Here is a 21,983-nt window from a genome sequence, read left to right on the forward strand (position 1 = left end):
TTTTACTACTACTATTCATTTGTACTAGCTTTTGAAATGTACAGATGCAGCAATTTAGAATTTAGATGAAAAGTTTAGCACTGATAAAGACGTTTTAAAAGATAAATAGTGCATTTTATATACAACTATATAGATCAGACCAAAATGATGGACAAATGAGGAGGAAAGAGGGACAGAGGGACATTTTTTCAGAATCAGAGACAGTTCTTCGAAAACAGACAGTTGGGAGGTATGAGTATGTGAGGGTACCTCTAGGGGTGAAAGTGTGGTTTCATCTGTCTTACCTGGTGCTATTCCACTTCTTTTTCCCCTGAATTACAGGTTGGGACAGGTAATATCAAAATATTGAAGGATGACTTGTGGGAACATATAGTTCATTTTGTAATATTTGTTTCAGCCTACTAATCCTGTGTAAATCTGTGGATTCTGAAGCTACTCCCAGCTATTTTATTGGTTATGACTGATCAGTAATCATATTTGATACAACCACTGAAAATGCTACTACAGTTGATTGTTTGATAATGTGATCAAATTGGCAAATGTGTGTCGGTTCCTTGAATGGGTTATTAGGAATGATCATATTAAATTACTTTGCATTTGAATTTAGATTTGGATTTCCAAGATTTAGGTTTAGCAGTTGTGTTGAAGTCCAAAAAACTGGTCACAGATTTTACAATCTGATTGTACTATCTGCTTATACTTGTTTACACACATAGATTATTTTTGTTCAATAAGCAGACAAAATGAAAATAGTCTAGCAGATTCCCACATCCACACTATACAGCATAGATGGAGATATCTCCCTCTGTGGCTATAGTATCCTGAAAGCCGCAGCAGCCCCCTGTCATAATAGTCAAATTAGCCTGATTAGATGCAGCTGCTGTTTGGTTGACAATTTTTTGCCTGTGTCATTCAGTTTTTTCAGTCGAAGGATGTTGGGCAGGAAGTGACTGACACAGCCAGCGAAATTTGTATAGTATGTGTCCAGTTTAAGTTTTGGAGGAATTGTACAGAAATCTAAAGGTGTGTGGACTCAAGATTAAGGGCATTTATAAAAAGGGGGCTGTATGAAACATTCATTGTGTAAATTAAAACATAAGTTAATTTGCTGAATAAATCCTACACTGATAATAACGATTCTGTTGGCTTGTAATTTTAACATAAAAATTTTATAATTTTCAACATAAAAATAAATGTTACATAGTTACATAGTAGGTGAGGTTGAAAAAAGACACAAGTCCATTAAGTCCAACCTATGTGTGTGATTATATGTCAGTACTACATTGTATATCCCTGTATGTTGTGGTCGTTCAGGTGCTTATCTAATAGTTTTTTGAAACCGCTGAAACCACCAACTGTGGAAGGAAATTCCACATCCTGTCAGAAACCATGAATCAGACTGAGACAGAAGTACAGTTAAATCACACTTGTTTAATAATAATAAAAAAAGATAAACAGAGTAAACGTAGTCACAACATAGGTAGAGTTCAGGAACCGATTGGATAGTCAGACAAGCCAAAACGTCAGGTTGCCAGAGAACAGCATAGTAGAACAGCAAGCGGGATCTGGAGCCAGAAGGAATGTCAACCAAGCAAGTCTTTAACAGGATCTCTAGAGATGTGACCAAGGCGAAGGCAGAGATCATCTGGACTGGACGGCTTAAGTAGGCAGGACTGACGAGTAGGATATCATCAACAGGTGAGTCACTGTGGAGAGATAGGAGCTGGCAATTAGTTGAGAGCGGAGCGGCCAGCTCAGAGACAAAAGGGCTGAGCCCAGCCCTGACACATCCTTGCCGCTCTTACAGTAAAGAACCCTCTACGCAGTTTAAGGTTAAACCTATTTTCTTCTGATTTTAATGAGTGGCTACGTGTCTTATTAAACTCCCTTCCGCTTAAAAAATGTTTTATCCCTATTGTGGGGTCACCAGTATGGTATTTGTAAATTGAAATCATATCCCCTCTCAAGCGTCTCTTCTCCAGAGAGAATAAGTTCAGTGTTCCTAACCTTTCTTCATAACTAATATCCTCCAGTCCCTTTATTAGCTTTGTTGCCCTTCTTTGTACTCGCTCCATTTCCAGCACATCCTTCCTGAGGACTGGTGCCCAGAACTGGACAGCATATTCCAGGTGAGGCCAGACCAGAGTCTTGTGGAGTGGGAGAATTATCGCTTTATCTCTTGAGTTAATCCCCTTTTTAATGCATGCCAATATTCTGTTTGCTTTGTTAGCAGCAGATTGGCATTGCATGCCATTGCTAAGCCTATCGTCTACTAGGACCCCCAGGTCCTTTTCCATCCGGGATTCCTCCAGAGGTTCTCCCCCCATGAGTAGATTGCATTCATATTTTTGCCACCCAAATGCATTATTTAAAATTTTTCCACATTTAACCTCATTTGCCATGTAGTTGCCCACTCCATTAATGTGTTTAGATCTACTTGCAAGGTTTCCACATCCTGCGGAGAAGTTATTGCCCTGCTTAGCTTAGTATCGTCCGCAAATACAGAGATTTAACTGTTTACCCCATCCTCTAGGCCGTTTATGAACAAATTAAATAGGATTAGTCCCAGTACAGAACCCTGGGGGACCCCACTTTCTACCCCTGACCATTCCGAGTACTCCCCATTTATCACCACCCTCTGAACTCGTCCTTGTAGCCAGTTTTCAATCCATGTACTCACCCTATGGTCCATGCCAATGGATCTTACTTTGTACAGTAAACATTTATGGGGAACTGTTTCAAATGCTTTTGCAAAATCCAGATACACCACGTCTACGGGTCTCCCTTTATCTAGATGGCAGCTCACCTCCTCATAGAAGGTTAATAGATTGGTTTGGCAAGAACAATTATTCATGAATCTATGCTGATTACTGCTAATGATACCGTTCTCATTACTAAAATCTTGTATATAGTCCCTTAACATCCCCTCCAAGAGTTGCATACTATTGATGTTAGGCTAACTGGTCTGTAATTCCCAGGGATGTATTTTGGCCCGTTTTTAAATATTGGTGCTACATTGGCTTTTCTCCAATCAGCTGGTACCATTCCAGTCAGTAGACTGTCAGTAAAAATTAGGAACAATGGTTCTTATAATTACTTGACTGAGTTCCCTAAGGACCCTCGGGTGCAAGCCATCTGGTCCCGGTGACTTATTAATATTAAGTTTTCCAAGTCTATTTCTAATTCTGTCCTCTGTTAGCCATGAGGGTGCTTCCTGTGATGTGTCATGAGGATAAACACTGCAGTTTTGGTTACTGAAGCCCCCTCAATTCCCTCATGAAGACTGGGGAGAAGAATAAATTCAATACCTTCGCCATCTCATCATCCTTTGTAACCAGATTTCCGTCCTCATTCTTTATAGGGCCAATATGATCTGTCCTCCTTTTTTACTGTTTATATACTTAAAGAATTTCTTGGGATTTTTTGCTCTCCTCCGCTATGTGTCTTTTGTGTTCTGTCTTAGCCACTGTAATTGCACCCTTACATTTCTTGTTGCATTATTTGTAACGTGTGAATCCTGATGGTGATCCCTCAGCCTTGTATTTTTTGAAGGCCTTCTCCTTTGCTTTTTTCGCTCTTTTAAATTTATTTCCCAATGGGATGCACTGGCTAATGCCCTTCTTTAATATACTCTTAAAGCAGACCCATCTCTCCTCCGTGTTCTTTGTTCCTCAGATTTTATCCCAATTTGTATCTTCTAGCAAAGTTCGAAGTTTAGGGAAGTTGGCTCTTTTGAAATTCAGTGTCTTTGTAATAATGTTACTGGTCCCCAAAAAGTGTCATTTAGGGTTAGATTTGTCTGTCGCAGTCCCGCTAATAATTGCAGATCGTCGCTATTACCAGTAAAAACAATAAAAAATCAAAGTCCCTAAATCTATCCCATAGTTTGTAGACGCGATAATTTTTTGTGCAAACCAATCAATATACGCCTATTGCGATTTTTTTTTTCCAAAAATATGTAGAAGAATATATATCAGCCTAAACTGATGAATAAATGTGTTTTTTTTTTTTTTTTTGGATATGTATTATAGCAGAAAGTTAAAAAAAAGGTTTTTTTTTTTTTTAAATTGTCAGTCTTTTTTTGTTTATAGCGCAAAAAATAAAAACCACAAAGGTGATCAAATATCACCAAAGGAAGGCTCTTTTGGGAAAAAAAGGACATCAATTTTGTTTGGGTACAGCGTCGCACGACCGCGCAATTGTCAGTTAAAGCGGCGCAGTGCCAAATCCCAAAAAATGGCCTGGACAAAAGGCTTTAAAAAAAAGTTAATACATTCTGTATTCTATGTTCTTTACAGATATACTGTATATGCATGTGTGTGTTTGGGCCCGTTCACACTGGAGCGGTTGCAGGCGCTATTGCGCTAATAATAGCGCCTGCAAACTGACCCGAAAGTGCCGCTGCTTTGTCTCCAGTGTGAAAGCCCCGAGGGCTTTCACACTGGAGCGGTGCGCTGAATGAATGAATGAATGAATAATTTGTAAAGCGCTACAAATTGCGAACTGAATCGCCTCAAGGCGCTAGATGTATTCTCTGTAGCCAGCTTCTAGAAAAGGAAGGTCTTTAGTTTTTTCCTGAAGGCCTGGTGGTTTTCTTCCATGCGGAGGTTGGTTGGGAGAGCATTCCATAGTCGAGGTCCTTGGACTGCAAATCTACGTTCTCCCTTTGCTTTGTAGCGGTATTTGGGAATGAGGAGGAGGTTTTGGTTAGCTGATCGAAGACTGCGATTCGGTGTGTAGTGTTTTATTTTTTCCCGGAGATATTGCGGAGCGTTTCCTTGTATGCATTTATGGGTGAGGCAGAGGGTCTTGAATGTGATCCGATTCTTCACCGTTAGCCAATGTAGGCTTTTTAGGGATGGGGAGATGGATTCCCAGGGCTTTTTCCCTGTTAACAGCCTTGCCGCCGTGTTCTGCATGAGTTGCAAGCGCGCAAGCTGGTATTGGGGTAGACCTACGTAGAGGGAATTTGCGTAGTCGAGTCGGGAATTGATGATCGTTCCCACAACTGCCGCTCTGTCCTCTTCTGGGATGAAGGGGATGAGTCTGCGAAGCAGGCGGAGGAGGTGGTGAGATCCGCTCACCACCGATCCTATTTGTGCATCCATTGTCATTCCTGAGTCAAAGATGAATCCGAGACTCTTGACTTTGGTGCTGGGGGAGATGGTCTGTCCGAGGATGGAGGGTGGTGTCCACGGCGTCTCAATTTTGGAATTTTTGTTGGCTTGCAGGAGAAGAAGTTCTGTTTTTGATTCGTTAAGTTTGAGGGAGCTAGCGGTCATCCAGTCATTGATTAAAGTGAGGCATTTCTGTAGTTGCTGATGATGATCTTTCTGTCCATTAATGCGAAAGTAGAGTTGGGTGTCGTCTGCATATGAGTGGAAGCAGAGGTCCGTTTTCCTGATGATATTGAGAAGCGGGCGGATGTAGATGTTAAATAGCACTGGTGACAAGGGTGAGCCCTGAGGGACTCCACAGGAGACTGCCCGAGATTCCGAGGTGAATGTTCCCAGTTTCACTGTCTGAGAGCGATTCTCTAAGAAGGATGTAAACCATTTTAGGGCAGAATCTGTGGCTCCTGCAACTTCTGCGAGGCGGACAAGTAAAGTATTGTGGTCCACTGTATCGAATGCTGCGCTGAGGTCTAACAGTACCAGGAGACTCGGTTCCCCGTCATCTGCTGCTTCAAGGGCGTCGTCCCATATTTTGAGAAGTGCTGTTTCTGTGCCATGGCCTGGGCGGAAGCCTGATTGCAGAGGGTCCAGGATGTGGTGTGTCTCCAGGTGGTGTTGTAGCTGCTGTACTACGGCTTTCTCTATAATCTTGGAGATGGTGTTGAGGCTTGTTATTGGTCTGCGGCAGTTAGGGTCTTTAGGGTCGAGATTAGGTTTCTTTAGCAGGGGTTTGACGATGCCTTGCTTGAGGGAGGTTGGCACAGTCCCTTCTTTGAATGATTGATTTATGAGATGTGTTAGGGTGGGGGCCAGGATGTCGGAACATGCTTTGAACAATTTGGTGGGGATGATGTCGTTCAGTGATGTGCTGTCGCGAAGGCTTCTGATGATGTTTTTAGTCGTGTCCGTGGTGATTGGGGACAAAGAAAACTTTGGTGGTTGAGTGATGTTCGTGTCGATATCCTCTTTTTGCATCGGTTGGGTGAGGTTGGTTATTTTCTGATGAATTGCTTTCCGAATGTTGTCGATTTTGTTGATGAAGAAATCTGATAACTCATTGCAGAATTCTTGAGTATCGTTTGCAGGGGGCTCTAGGCAGGCCGGGTTCATTGATTGAGCAACTATTTTGAAAAGTTCCCGTGGGCGGTTTAAGGCGGATGAGATGGTGTCTGCAATATGTTCTTTTTTGGCTTTGAAGATTGCCTTGTGGTATTTCACCGTGAGTGCTTTGTAGTTAGCATGGTTTTCCTTGGTGGGATTTCTTCTCCAAGTTCTCTCAGCTCTTCTGCGTTCTTGCTTGAGTAGGGTGAGAGTGCCATTAAACCAACTCGAGTTTTTTGTGCGGACGGGTGTTCTGCGTTTTGGCGCCACGGAGTCTGCTGTTTGTAGTAAAGCATTGTTTAGGGAGTTGAGTGTTTGTTCCGTTGAGAGGTTTGGGTTTAGCAGAAGAATTTTGCTCGACAATGTAGTTTTGAAGAGTTCAGAGTGTAGTTTCTTCTGAGATCTATTCCAGTGTGTTGCTATTGCCCGTTTCTGTTTTTGGAGAGTGGTGTTGGTGGTGATTTTAAATTTGATAGCAAAAAAGTCCTGCCAGCAGCATCTTTGGAGCAGGGAAGGAGCGGTGTATTCACCGCTCCTTCCCCGCTCCTGCCCATTGAAATCAATGGGACAGCGCGGCCATACCACCGGCAAAGCGCCTCTGCAGAGATGCTTTGCGGTGGTCTTTAACCCTTTCTCGGCCTCTAGCGGGGGTAAAACCGCCCCGCTAGCGGCCGAATACCGACGGTAAAGCGCCGCTTACAATAGCAGCGCTTTACCGCCGACGCCGCCCCCACCCCAGTGTGAAAGGGGCCTTTCAGTTTGGTTTGTTAGCTGAGAAATAGGCATTTTTTTCTTTTTTTTTTTAAAATGTTTACATTTACATTTGATGCTGCTTTAATAATATTACATTTGTAACACTTTATAAATAATACATGTTAATTTGTTTTGAAAGCCTGTTTCATGAGACTATTCCTTTTTCAAAAAAAAAACATATTATTGTATTATTTTTATATAAAAACCTTCAAACATATATCAAATACAATTGGAAAATACGTTTTACCAACTTAAAAAGGTAATATCACGTAACTCAGTTACTTAGTTTGAATGTACAATGTAAAGCACTCTGTAAATTGACGGTACTGTATAAGTACTTGAAATAAATAAGTTAATGTATGTGTTCCTAACCTAATCTTTTCTAGAAACTGGAAAAATTGAGTTGGCTTTACTTGAACCTATGGTCTATAAACTAGAATCATTTAGTTGGCTTTACTTAAAACTATAGTTCCAGACAAGTTAAAGTGGAAGGCCACCCTAAAAAAAAAATTGCACCAAAAATCTGCAAAAAAAAAATGTGAAAAAAAAAATTACTTACCTGAAACCCTTGTTGCTAAGCAGTCTTCCTAATCTGCCTCTTCCAATTCTGTGGCGTGTCCTGCTCCTCGGTGAGCGGCCCCGTTGCCTTCTGGGAACTGTGTGTGTTCCCAGAAAACCACGGGCCATTCACAGGGCGCCGCGCCGCTCGCGCGTGCGCAGTAGGAAGCTGGCAGTGAAGACGCAAGGCTACACTGCCTGTTTCCCTTAGTTAGGATGGTGGTGCCAGGACCCTAGAGCCGAGGGACGGGACGGCCTCAGGTGGCCAACATCGCGGGCACCCAGGACAGGTAAGTCTACTTATTTAAAGTCAACAGCTACAGTGTTTGTAGCTGCTGACTTTAAAAAAAAACTTTCGCGGCCGGAACCCCGCTTTAAGGTATGTATTCCTAACTTAACACACTATGGTCTATAAACTGAAAAAAAGTGAGTTGGCTTTACAAAAAAACAACAACGTTGAAAACATGAAAAGTCTAAAGAGTCAGACAAAAATAAGTTTAGTTGACAGTACTTAAAAAGCTAATGCAAATAGTTGCCTCAATTTTTTTTGAGTAGACCCAACACAATATTTTTTACATTGTATATTTTCTTTGAACAGTTGGATTGTAAAATATAAATACATTAGATGGATTTTTCAGTATACTTCACACTATATACAGTAGTTCATTATAAAGATTGTATAAACAGACTACAACGTATGGATCCAATTCACCAAGAGGGTGATATGTAGAAAACAAACCATGAAGCAGGGTGGGGTGATGCATACAGAGAGGGTCATTCTGTACACTTTAGACAGGCAACAGATAAGGAACTTGAAAATGACCTTGTTTCTCATGGTCTGAGATTAGTAATTGTAGCGCAGTCCAAAAAAAATTGAGGATTAAAGTAGCAACACATGTTATCTGACTGTGCAATCTAATTAGATTAGAAGGAATTGTACAGAACTTTAAGGCTGGCCATAGATGGAGCGAATACCTTTCCTGCAACTGCTGGTTGCAGGCAGTACTGGGGCAAGGTCAACCAGCACCCAGGGCAAAGGTACTAAACTGCCCCCCTCCGCTTCCCTTAGGGTTAGCAGTGGTTTGCTGTCACTACTCCTGTCAGTCTTGTAACAGAAGCACCTGGCAAAGTGTGCCCCCATCCCTGAAATAAACCATTGCGCCCAGGGCAGCCGTCCCTCCTGCCCACCCCTTGTCCCGGCCCTGGTTGCAGGAAAGAAAATCGCTTGATTACCCCATCAACATAGTTGGGGGGGAGCAGGGGAAGCTGTCCCTGCCAGGGGTACCCAGTGATTATTGCTAGCAAGAATTGCATGTAAAATCTGAAAAGTGGTTGTTCCCAAGTTGGTCGATTGATCAACTTGGGTACATTCAGCCTGCCCATACATGGTTCCAACCAGCCAAGATTCGAACTGTCTATGGCCGGCTTAAAGGTTGACATAAGATACAATTTAGAGGAGGTTATATGAAACATTGTTGAGATGAATTAGAATATTTTTTTAGTTAGACCTAAGCAAATTTTAAAACATGTCCCACATGTTAGAATCCAATTGTACATTCTTCCTTAGATTTATCAAAAATAATATAGTGCAAGGATTTACCAGATAGGATATAAATTGTACAGCTTGTTTAAGTGAGAACAATTTCCTCTTGCAGAACTATCACTAGAACAAACGTCCCACTGGAAGATTTCCCTTCTATAACTGTTCTGGGGACATCTCAAAATTTTGGAGTTCCCTTCACTTTCAGCCCTGTTGACAAGGGCCACCGATCAAATAAGGACAGGGTATCTACCCAAAGAAGACCTCACACAGCAATAAAAAGCTGACAGGGGTTCTTGGCTCTCACCACACTATCAAAAGCTGAAAACCTGGGATTTGGATACATTTAATTCAGAGAGACAAGAAAAAACATTTTCAAATCAAATGGCACTTAGCAATGGCAGCCTACATAATTTATCCTGGTACAGATTTCCTTTAATAGACTATTTCCCATTGATGATAATTCTGTAAGGCTGCATAAATATGTAATATATTTCTGGAGCTGCTATCAAATACAGTTTCCCACTATTTGTGTTTCAAGTTTTACAGCTTACTCTAGACTTCTGTGAAGTGAAGAGAATGATCTATTTTACTATAGATTATCCATATTCCAACAGGGAGTCCTAGGACTACTACTTTTTTCAATCTGGACAAGACTATTTCAGTTGCTTTGGAAGCCTCCCACTGTATATCCATATAGGATACTCAAACAATTTTAACTTTATCCTCTGAAACGGAGGCTCTCCCAACTTGCAAATTCTTCACCCTATCATGAAAGGTAATTCAACACTCATTTGTGACACTTGCACCTATGAACTTGCTCTTTCAGGCTTGCTCTTAGGCTACATTCACACTTGAGCATAGCACATTTATGTACATGATTTTAAAGTCATACATTCTTTTTTATTGCTGTATACTTTTAGTATGGGAGCGCCTGAAAAACATATGTAACATATGCTTTAGATTGTTTTTTTCAGGTTCTCCCATAGGAGTTTATTTGAAAAAATACACCCAAATCTGCCTGAAAAGAAGCTCCTATACTTTTTTGAGTGACAGGCATCTGCGCACTCAGGTGTGAACATGCATCATTTAAACCTATGGGTTTTTAGTTTTGAGTATTTTGTAGCTTCAATTTACAACACACTCAAATGTGACAAGGGCTTTAGCCACAGCTTTTAGGCCCCATTCACACCTGAGCGTTTTGTAGCTTGAAGCCTGAAGCTACAAAACGCTGGAGGGGAAAAATCAATTATTCTCTATGGAGATGGTTCACATCTCCACTCCAAAATGCCTGAAGCCAGAAGCTCCAAAATGCCTAAAGCTCAAACAAGTTCTGGAACATTTTTTTTTAGTCAGATTTGGGCGTTTTTCTACTTTTTACATTGGTGACCTTTTGACCTGTACAAAATCCAAAAATGCGCCAAAAATCATGGCAAAAATCACAGGAAAATCACGGTAAAATCGCTCGACTTTCTGCCTGAAAACTCTACGCTCAGGTGTGAATGGGGCCTTAGTCATGCCATAGGAATGGGGGGCATACACTATATTGTCAAAAGTATTGGGATGCCTGCCTTTACACGCACATGAACTTTAATGTCATCCCAATCTTAGTCCGTAGGGTTCAATATTGAGTTGGCCCACCCTTTGCAGCTACAGCAGCTTCAACTCTTCTGGGAAGGCTGCCCACAAGGTTTAGGACCTAGATCAAATGACCCGGAGAGACGTAGTGTGCCGCCTCCACCGCTACCCTCTGAAGGAACAAATACTTAGAGTGGCCTGGGAAGCAGGGGAGACAGACTTTGATGGGGCCCCTATCAAGATCCTGCCGCACCTGTGGGCACAACATTGCCAGATCAGGATGGTTGAACTATCTTGTAAATTACATTATAAAAAGGTGGGCCAGGGTCTGTCAGTAGCCATTCCTACTGTGCCTTCTCCTACCACAAATAAGTTATGTTACAGTTTTTTTTTCTTTTTTTTTATGTTGATTTATATGTAATGTATATATGATTTATATGTTTCAGAAGTTTAGGCATAATTGGTTACATCATTCTATGTAGTCGGGGTGGGCAGGGGCGTCCGGAGTCCCACCTCCGGCTGTATCCATCCACGCTCCCACATAGGTTTACGCTCAGTTACCAGTTCTGAACTGGAGAGCGTTACAGCAATAATTTGCTTCTATTATTCTTAGTAGATACCTTCACATCTTTCTTCTGTCATAACTATATTTCTACTGTTAACCTTCTCTAACAGCGCTAGCTGATCTCATTCCCACCCCTACTCATCCTACAAGACCTGCATCGTCTTAAATCGAGGTAGCATTCATGCAGAAGACACATTTTAGGGGCGACAAATTACCCATTCTCAGGAATTGGTCATTCCCGATGGTATATCACTCCACCAATCGGTCGGCTAAGTCAAGGGGGGTCTCCTTTCTTATTTCCGGCAGAGTGCCATGGACTCTTACGAATTCAATTATGGACCCTGGAGGTCGCTTATTGTTGGTGAAGGGCTTGATCGGCGACATCAAGGTTACATTGGCAAACGTGTACGCCCCTAATGATCACCAAGAGGTCTTTTTAAGTAAGATACTTATGAAGCTGACCAATTTTACAGAAGGCCACTTGATTGTAGGAGGAGACCTGAACGTCCCGTTAATCCCAACAAAGGACACATCCTCTGGTCAGTCATCTATCTTCCTCAGTTCACGTAAACGCATTACCGCATCGCTGCACAAAAACCAACTAGTTGACGTATAGCACCTTCTCCATTCTATGGAAAAGGACTTCGCCTTCTATTCCCTGCCCCACAAAAACTACTAAATTGATTATTTCCTAGTCCCCCATGCCCAGATACATGCAGTACATGACTCAACCATAGGCACCATTACTTGGTCTGACCACGCCCCTATTTTCATGTCCTATGCCCTTCACGACTCCATGACTATCAGGACACACCAATGGAGACTAAATGAAAGCCTCCTACACGACAAAGATGTACTAGCAGACATAACCAGAGAACTAGACTTTTACTTCAAAACCAATGACACCCCAGACACCCCTGTGACCCTGGCATTGTCTGAGAGGCACACAAAGCAGTTAACCGTGGAGTGTTGATCAAGCATGGGACCAGGATTAAATGGTAACGGACTGAACAACTTAGGACCCTACTTGCAGACCTTGCCACCCTAGAGCTCCATCATAAACAGACTCAATCCCCCTCTCTGGAGAGAGACCTTTTGGTCAAGCAGACGCAAATAGTAGATCTCTTACAATTTAAGATGACCAAACCCCCCACCCAGGAACAGATAGATTCCTGTCTATCATCATCACTCATGCCCCAACTATCTGACGCAGACAGGGACATCCTTGAAGACCCCATCACTGTAGAGGAACTGCAGGGTGCGGTGGGTACTACTAAACTGGGTAAAGCACCTGGCCCAGATGGTCTCACCGGCCAATACTATAAGACCCTACTCCCCTCTCTTGCTCCATATATGGTCAAGCTGTTTAATGTACTTGGCATGACTGCAACATTCATGGTTGACACTCTATTAGCTCACATCTCAGTGTCTCAGTGATCCCCAAAGAGGGTAAAGACCCAACCTCTTGTGGAAGTTACCGACCAATCTCATTGCTAAACTTGGATCTAAAAATCTTTACAAAAATACTGGCAAACAGGATCCAACACTTTGCACCGAACCTGATCCATTTAGACCAAGTGGGCTTTGTTCCTATGCGAGAAGCTAGGGATGACACCACGAAAGTATTGAATCTACTTCAGACAGTCAATAAATCATGGACACAGTGTGTGTTCCTCAGTACTGATGCAGAGAAAGCCTTTGACAGGGTGAACTGGAATTTCATGCTCGCAGTTCTACGTTATGCTGGCTTTGGTACCAAAATGCTAAAAGTGGATTTCCATGATTTACTCTCGACCAGCAGCTCAAATTCAAGTCAATGGTGTCCTATCAGACACATTTAAAATCACGAATGGGACACGCCAGGGGTGCCCTTTGTCGCCCCTCTTTTTCGCCCTGTCATTGGAACCGTTTCTCTGCTCAGTCCGACTCAACCCAGACATTACTGGAATAAAGTTAGGAGACACGCAATACAAAATTTCGGCCTATGCCGATGACGTTATTTTCCACCGCAAACCCTTTGGTCTCACTCCCCAACTTGATGAAGGAGTTTGAGAGATATGGAGCTCTCTCCAATCTCCAAATTAATTTCTCCTTTTCCTAGTCGGAGGCAATGGATGTTAACTTCCCACAACGGTCTACAGTACAACTTCGCCACAATTTCAAACCTAAATGGACTGACAAAGAGTTGATGAACTTGGGCACAATGCCCCCCCCCCCCAATATAGCCAAAATCTTTGAGCTAAACTTCCCCCCATTACTACAGAAAGTTAAGCAACCTCTAGACAAATGGGACGTCGGCATACACTCTTGGTTCGGCTACTGCAATATTATTAAAATGAGCATCCTCCCCAAATTTCTTTATCTTTTACAGGCACTGCCAATCCATATCCCGTCTACCTATCTTAAGCAGATCCAAAAAATATTCTTTGATTTCATTTGGGCTCATAATGACGAAACCAGCTAATGCTACCTAAGCAATACAGGGGATTGGCAGTACCAGACATACGCAAGTACTACCTAGCAATACATATGAGTAGACTGATAGATTGGAACAGACATGCAGACTTTAAAATATGGGTTTGCATTGAACAGGCCCAATCGACTGTTCCTCTTGGTAGAGCCCTTTGGTGTTTTCCCTCCCTTCCAAGAGAGATGAAAAACCACCCTCTAATAGGCAGCACAGCCAAACTTTGTTCAGTCCTGCTCATATCCACCCCCATATCATCACAAACTTCACCCCTATATCCAGTTCTAGGGCACCCTCTTTTCCCTCCAGGACTTGGCGATACCAACCTCCGGAGACTGTCGAGCTCAGGCTACACACAAGCTTCCCACTACATAATTGCAGGAGCGTGGCCGACGATTTCGTCGCTGATGGACCAGTCGGAATTTTTTTCCGACTGGGATTTTTGAGTGCCCTCCAAATTACTCACTTCCTTAGAACTCTCCCAGCCACAGGCCTGTTTGCCAGGCTTCTTACCACTTTCGAAGAATTTTGCTCAGAGACGGGGACGATGCCCCATGCAAACTATGACATACTAGTCACCCCTGCAGAACCCCATTTCTTGAGCTGTGTGCAGGAGTGGGAACAAGACCTGGGCAAAACTTTCAGTACAACACTACGACAGCACATCCTCAGATTCACATACAAGTCTTCTATCTGTACGAGAACGCAGGAGACCAATTTTAAGATCCTCTCCATTTGGTACAGAACACCAGGGAGACAAGGGTACCATATTACATATTTTTTGGACATGCCCCAAATTAACACACTTATGGATGGAGGTCAAACGCATTCTCCAAAAATTCACAGAGTGCAAAATACCAGAAGACCCAGCCTTCTACCTCCTTCATGCTTCAAATATACCTGGGAAGATATACAAAAAATCCATCATCTGCCACCTTCTAGACGCCGCTAAGGCATGCATCCCCCTCAAGTGGAAATCCCCGCAACCCCCGACAGTAGGGATGTGGATTCGTAAAGTAAAGGAAATCAGTAGAATGGAAGACTTCGTTCTTTCAGCACGACACCAACAGGAATGATACTCTAAGACCTGGTCCCTCTGGAACTACTTTATCTTCTTTGACGAAGGTAAGACCCTCCTTGACGCTGATTCGAACGACTAAATTTACACCACCAATAATAGCCCAGCCAGCTATACAGGTTCACACAAGATACACCTCAGCATTCACATCCCCATCCCCCCTCCCTTTTCCCTTCCCCCCTTCACTCCTTACCAACCCCTCTCTCTCAATCTTTCTTTTTCTCTTTTTTTTCTCCCCTTTCTTGGTACAAGATACCTTTCTAATATATAAAATTATAAAATTGATTAGGACTGGTCCAGGACCCTACTAGGGGCAGCATAAATGGATCACTGTTTGTAATGTCTTGAGTACATTTAGTACCAGGACACTACATTAGGTACTCTTATTATGGAACATGACATACACCAGGTAACAGGCCACCATATTGTCCTTTATAGGCAACAATGTGATCGCATCTGCAGTGTACATGTGCAATGCTTTGTTTCACAACTTAATGTATGTATCCAGATACAGTGGGGATGGAAAGTATTCAGACCCCCTTAAATTTTTCACTCTTTGTTATATTGCAGCCATTTGTTAAAATCATTTAAGTTCATTTTTTTTTCCCTCATTAATGTACTCACACCACCCCATATTGACAGAAAAACACAGAATTGTTGACATTTTTGCAGATTTTTAAAAAAAGAAAAACTGAAATATCACATGGTCCTAAGTATTCAGACCCTTTGCTCAGTATTTAGTAGAAGCACCCTTTTGATCTAATACAGCCATGAGTCTTTTTGGGAAAGATGCAACAAGTTTTTCACACCTGGATTTGGGGATCCTCTGCCATTCCTCCTTGCAGATCCTCTCTAGTTCTGTCAGGTTGGATGCTAAATGTTGGTGGACAGCTATTTTTAGGTCTCTCCAGAGATGCTCAATTGGGTTTAAGCCAGGGCTCTGGCTGGGCCATTCAAGAAAAGTCACGGAGTTGTTGTGAAGCCACTCCTTCATTATTTTATCTGTGTGCTTAGGGTCATTGTCTTGTTCGAAGGTAAACCTTTAGCCCAGTCTGAGGTCCTGAGCACTCTGGAGAAGGTTTTTGTCCTGGATATCCCTGTACTTGGCCGCATTCATCTTTCCCTCGATTGCAACCAGTCGTCCTGTCCCTGCAGCTGAAAAACATCCCCATAGCATGATGCTGCCACCACCATGCTTCACTGTTGGGACTGTATTGGACAGGTGATGAGCAGTGCCTGGTTTTCTCCACACACACTGCTTAGAATTAAGGCCAAAAAGTTCTATCTTGGTCTCATCAGACCAGAGAATCTTATTTCTCACCATCTTGGAGTCCTTCAGGTGTTTTTTTAGCAAACTCCATGCAGGCTTTCATGTGTCTTGCACTGAGGAGAGGCTTCCGTCAGGCCACTCTGCCATAAAGCCCCAACTGCTGGAGGGCTGCAGTGATGGTTGACTTTCTACAATTTTCTCCCATCTCCCGACTGCATCTCTGGAGCTCAGCCACAGTGATCTTTGGGTTCTTCTTTACCTCTCTCGTCCCAAACGTCTTCCATTTAGGGATTATGGAGGCCACTGTGCTCTTAGGAACCATAAGTGCAGCAGACATTTTTTTGTAACCTTGGCCAGATCTGTGCCTTGCCACAATTCTGTCTCTGGCCTCCTCAGGCAGTTCCTTTGACCTCATGATTCTCATTTGCTCTGACATGCACTGTGCGCTGTAAGGTCTTCTTATATAGACAGGTGTGTGGCTTTCCTAATCAAGTAGAATCAGTATAATCAAACACAGCTGGACTCAAATGAAGGTGTAGAACCATCTCAAGGATGATCAGAAGAAATGGACAGTTAAATATATGAGTGTCACAGCAAAGGGTCTGAATACTTAGGACCATGTGATATTTCAGTTTTTCTTTTTTAATAAATCTGCAGAAATGTCAACAATTCTGTGTTTTTCTGTCAATATGGGGTGCTGTGTGTACATTAATGTGGAAAAAAATGAACTTAAATGATTTTAGCAAATGGCTGCAATATAACAAAGAGTGAAAAATGTAAGGGGGTCTGAATACTTTCCGTCCCCACTGTATATGTCCTTGACCATGTTCTTTGAATAAATAAAATATTAAAAAAAAAAAAGTTCTTGTGCGTGTATAGGCAGGCGTCTCAATACTATTGACAATATAGTGTATATAGCTTTGTTTCCAAATACAACTTAAGGGAGTGTGCTTTCACATCTAAATACCATGAATCTAGAGTTGTTCATGTTCTTTGCAAAAGAGCAGTGAGCCTATCAAGGGCTAGCTGGAGTTTACAAGATCATCTGAGAAAAGTAGAGATGTCACTTCCCTGCCCCTGTGACTGTTCCATCCTGAACTATGTCTTAATATCCTGTCTGAGATATTTACAAACATTGTTGGAGGCCAAACATCAGCTTATTTGTTCCCCCCTCCGATGCCACATTTGGCACCTTTCAGGGGGTAGGGTGGAAGGGGGACCTGTTTTGACAGGTCCCCCTTCCCCACTTCCAAAAACTGTGCTGCGGTGCAGTCCCTCAGAAGTTCAGCCCCCTTCCTCCTTCCTCCTCCGTCGGCCAATTAGAAAGGGCAGCATGCTTCGCGCATGCGCAGTAGGGAACCGTCTGTGAAGCCGAAATGCTTCGCTGCTGGTTTCCCTTAGTGGAGATGGCGGCAGCAGCACCCGACAGCCGATCCGCAGTTCGGCTGGGATGCCAACATCGCGGGCTCCCTGGACAGGTAAGTGTCTATATATTAAAAGTCAGCAGCTACAGTATGTGTAGTTGCTGATTTTTTTTTCCCCAGGCTGGAACACCTCTTTAATGCTAATATGCAGACACAGATCTCCCTGCATACACACACCAGACAGGACAAATAGTGTAGAGTGCCCCTTGACTCCCCATGCTCAGATTCAGGCACAGGCTCCTTTAACTCCTTTTCCCACAATCCCTTGGTTTCCTACAATTCCTTGGATTCCCACAAGCCTCTGGGTTCCTGGACATGCCCTGGTAAAATAAGTTTCCCTGTTTCCCACCCTCTGCAGTACAGAGAGACCACACTTGATAAGGCAAAGGTGGCTAGGTATGTGATCTGCACTCTGGTGTATGATCCTCCATTGTTAGTCCTAGCCAGGGTTGGACTGGGACAAAAATTTGGCCCTTGATTTCATCCAGGCCGGCCCACTTTAATTTTGCAAACATGCACAAAAACAGTATATAAACTATATGCAATTGCGCAAAAAAAAAAAAGTAAAAACATTCCACTCGAAGTATTGTAGCACGGCCCCCTAGGGGACTGCTTGGATTTACCTGCTCATCTGCATCGCCATGACCCTGTGAACCTTTCAACACACCTGACACTCTGGGTTCAGACATCATTGCAATACCTTTAAGTAATAAGACAACACTCAATGCGTTTATATTCTATTAATGTTTACTGAAATACTTCAGTTAAGGTGTGGTTGTACAAAGAGGTAATGGTTCAACTGAGTTTGGGATAGCAGCTCAAACTCAGTCGAATGACCACTTAAGAAATGTCAGTTGAGACAGAAGGCAACAACAGAATATTAAATACACCTATGTACAGTAGAATACCACTTGGACATAACCTGAAAGGATAAACAAGATAAACAGCAATACTGACAATACTTCTAGAAAGAGAAACCCAGGCCTGCTTAACCTATGATCCTAATGAGAGATGCAGCTAAACATGGATGGTGTAAGGGCCCTTTAAATAGCAATGACAGAATGTCCCCATTGCAGATCTGATGGTCTTCACCGGCAGTCGGAGCTTATTAATTGTATCCAATAGGGTGTACTATGTGTGTTTCTAACTGTGAGGGGATGGTACTGTCTAGGAGGAGAGAGAGATCAGTGTTCATACATAGTATGAACCCACGATCTGTTTCCTCTCCCTTGAAAGAACCGGGATCTGTGTGTTTACACACACAGATCCTGGTTCTCGCTTTGTCACGAGCGGAGCCCCTAGTGGCCAAAAGGTGAAGCAATATAAGGTAACGTTGTTTCGCCTAAAACCGTAAAACTGCGGTGGCTGGTCGGCAAGCGGTTAACAAGAAACAGTTCAATCAATAACTTGTGGGAATCACAAGCATAAAAAGACTGGGAAAAATCCACTCTAATATACAATCCGAATTAACAAGGCATTAAAAATGGCTAACCATCCAAAAAGGTCCAAAATCACTGTTAGGGCCTATAGAAGAAGCTTAGAAAACTAAAAAAAAAAATTTCTCTACAACATTGTCAATGATCACATCAGAGTCAAGGGAGCAGAGGATGTCCTTTTCTCAACATGAATACAAAACATAAAATGTGTTAACTGAAAATATAATCTAACTCCTCACTCACCTCTTTTATTTTTTCACTTATTCTCCTCTAGTTTTCTCCTCCTTCTAACATCACTGCATAAACCATTATACCATTGTGACTGATATGCTTTGATATGCTCTGCTATTTCAGTATACAAGATAGCTTAAATTTGCAACTATAACAGAATGCTTAGAAAGATGCGTGCACAAGCACTGTACTATATATGTATATATATATATATATATATATATATATATATATATATATATATATATATATATATATATATATATATATATATATATATATATATATAATTGTGGGTTGGTTTGGGACAGGATGCATGACTTATGACTCATAACCAGATGGCCTGTTGACCCCGTTAACTCATGATGACGTATCTTAAGGGGTCACTGACTTGTATAACCATATAACTATATATTTCTATACAAATACATCATTTACTAACCACCCCCCTCCCCTCTTTCTATTGGTATGTTGAACCATATATAAGCTGTAACACGCCTAATAAAGGCAGACATTTTCTTGAACTCACTTCTTGTGTCTAATGTTCATTGAGATGTCTCACGGTACCAGGGGTCTTCGGTGGTCTGCAATATCAACCCTTGGGTGGTCTGTCATGTACCTGGAGTACTCTATAACCCCTTCAAATGGAGGCACTTGCTGAGATAAGGTGATCACCTGTCGTAAGGTACCTTTTTGTCTCATCTTGACGAATTGTTTTCTTGCCTCAGCTCTAATAAAAACTTAGTCTCTTAAATTTAGTTAAGAAGGGAGACGGACCATGCCTTTTAAGTGGCCTTTGGTAGGCCTGTTAAGAAGTTTTAATAAGTAGTACTACACTCCTTTTGGGAAGGAGGGAAAAGTGTTGGTGTTAATAAGGCAATTACCACTGGGGCCCACAAAACTCTGTCTTGCTTTATCGTGCTTTTCTTGTCTATCGCATTTGCATAGCGTATAAGATAATCTGTTGTGTGAAACACGGGCTGTAAGGTAAGGCAGTCCTACTTTCGCCGTGATAATGAGTTAGAAATAGGGACAAAGTAAATTAGAAATTTCCCTTGCTTATATCCAAATATCTTGAGAGTGGTGAGTACTTTTGTATGTATGTTCATATAATCTGCTAAGTTTTCTTTAAACAATGAAAGAAGGTATGGGGAAAATTCAAATGTGTGCATGTCGTTACTTAAGGTGTTAAAAAGAAATTAAGAAATGTTGTTGCTGTGGTGCATATACGAAAAAGGGGTTTTTGGCTATGCGATTTAAATTTAGAACGGATATTTATATTTTTGCTGAGTGTCAACAAATATCTTAAGGGAACAAAATAGACATACAGTGTATAAAGAGAATGAATATTAAACGGCCAGTCAGTACAGTAAAAGTACAATAGTTTATGAGGTCTCCCCTTTACTAATATTTGTTTATAGAATTGTAATTATAAGTGCTTAATTTGTTTGTAAGATGTGTAATTGTTTGAAGTACATGTTTAACATCTTTGATGACTCTTTGAAGGTAAAAAGAATGGTATTTTGAAGGTTGCAAAGAACGTGTTAGATGGGCTGGGGGGTTGTGTAAAGAGAGGGAATGTTTTGATGCAAACACCCTACTGGTGAGGATTAAGTAAGTGAGTTTAAAGGTGTTGTTAATGGAAACATCCTACATTGTAGAGGGTGAAGCAAGTTAAGTTTTGAAGGGGTAGAGTGAGAGAGGAGTTATTTATTAATTAAAGTATTAAGATCTTGGGATTGCAGTGGAAAAGTTAATAGAACTTACCAATCCTGGGGCCAGGTAGAGCTCACATCTGGAAACTTAGGGACACTGTGTCTGCAGTTAAATCCATTATCGAAGGTGAATTAGTATGCTACCGATATGTCCGCCATACAGTTCAGAGACAGATACACAGGAGTAAAATTTAGTTTTAAAAAGGAAGTAACATTACACAGCTTTTAGAGGTTTAAAGGGACAAAAACAATAATAGCAAAGCGTACCAAGCCTGGCAAAGTCTCAATGTTTGCTGTAGCATCGCGGGAAAATTCATTTTCATGTATTTATTGATTATGAAAAATTTTTGAACCTAAGGATGGTCAGAAATTACATTAAATTGTCAAGGACTGTCTAGAATGATAGCTGATTTAATATGAGGAAGTTCATTTTTTTTGCAGCCTGTCTCAAATCTACGCAGTAGATATTGAGAAATTTTGAGATATGTGTAAGCCCATGTTATTAATATAGAGAAAAAAAAAGAAAAAAAAGGGGAACTTGCCATTCAGCATAATAATTGTTACTTGTTTTAAATGATTAGCCAAATACAGACCAAGTGTTTTAATACATATAACATTGCCATCTTTGTTCTGATAATTCAATAATAAAGGTTGGAACAGAAAGGTAAGTGTTAAAGCGGAGCTCCGCCGAATTTTTTTTTTTTTTAAGTCAGCAGCTACAAATACTGCACCTGCTGACTTTTAAAACATGGACACTTACCTGTCCAGGGCGCCCGCAATGTCGGCACCCGAGGCCGAACCGTCTCTCGGTCCTCGGGTGCTGCCGCCTCCATCTTCGGTAAGGGAATCAGGAAGTGAAGGTTTGTAGCTTCACTTCCCGATTCCCTACTGCGCATGCGCGAGTCATGCAGCGCAATACGGATGGTCCTTGCTGTCTCTGGGACCTGTGTGTTTCCCAGTAGACAGCGGGGGGAGAACGGGAAGTGGCGTAAATACCCGCAGATTCTGTGGATATCTATGCCGAAAGTGGGTGCAAATACCTGTATTATACAGGTATCTGCTCCCCCCTCCCCCCTGAAAGGTGCCAATTGTG

The 21,983-nt window shown here is 42.0% G+C and overlaps 1 long non-coding RNA gene across 2 annotated transcripts; it reads right to left on the reverse strand.

Moving 5' to 3' along the window:
• Positions 1–1,411: 1,411 nt before the first annotated feature.
• On the reverse strand, positions 1,412–21,297 carry LOC141110069 (uncharacterized). Of its 2 annotated transcripts, XR_012236232.1 has the most exons (3): positions 20,943–21,297; positions 18,132–18,208; positions 1,412–1,706 (listed from the first exon to the last, which is right to left on the reverse strand). It is a non-coding gene; the product is annotated as an uncharacterized lncRNA (long non-coding RNA). The 2 variants fall into 2 exon arrangements; XR_012236231.1 differs by lacking the exon at positions 18,132–18,208.
• Positions 21,298–21,983: the final 686 nt, after the last annotated feature.

Source organism: Aquarana catesbeiana, linkage group LG10, assembly GCF_042186555.1.
Source record: "Aquarana catesbeiana isolate 2022-GZ linkage group LG10, ASM4218655v1, whole genome shotgun sequence".
Taxonomy (NCBI): Eukaryota; Metazoa; Chordata; class Amphibia; order Anura; family Ranidae; genus Aquarana; species Aquarana catesbeiana.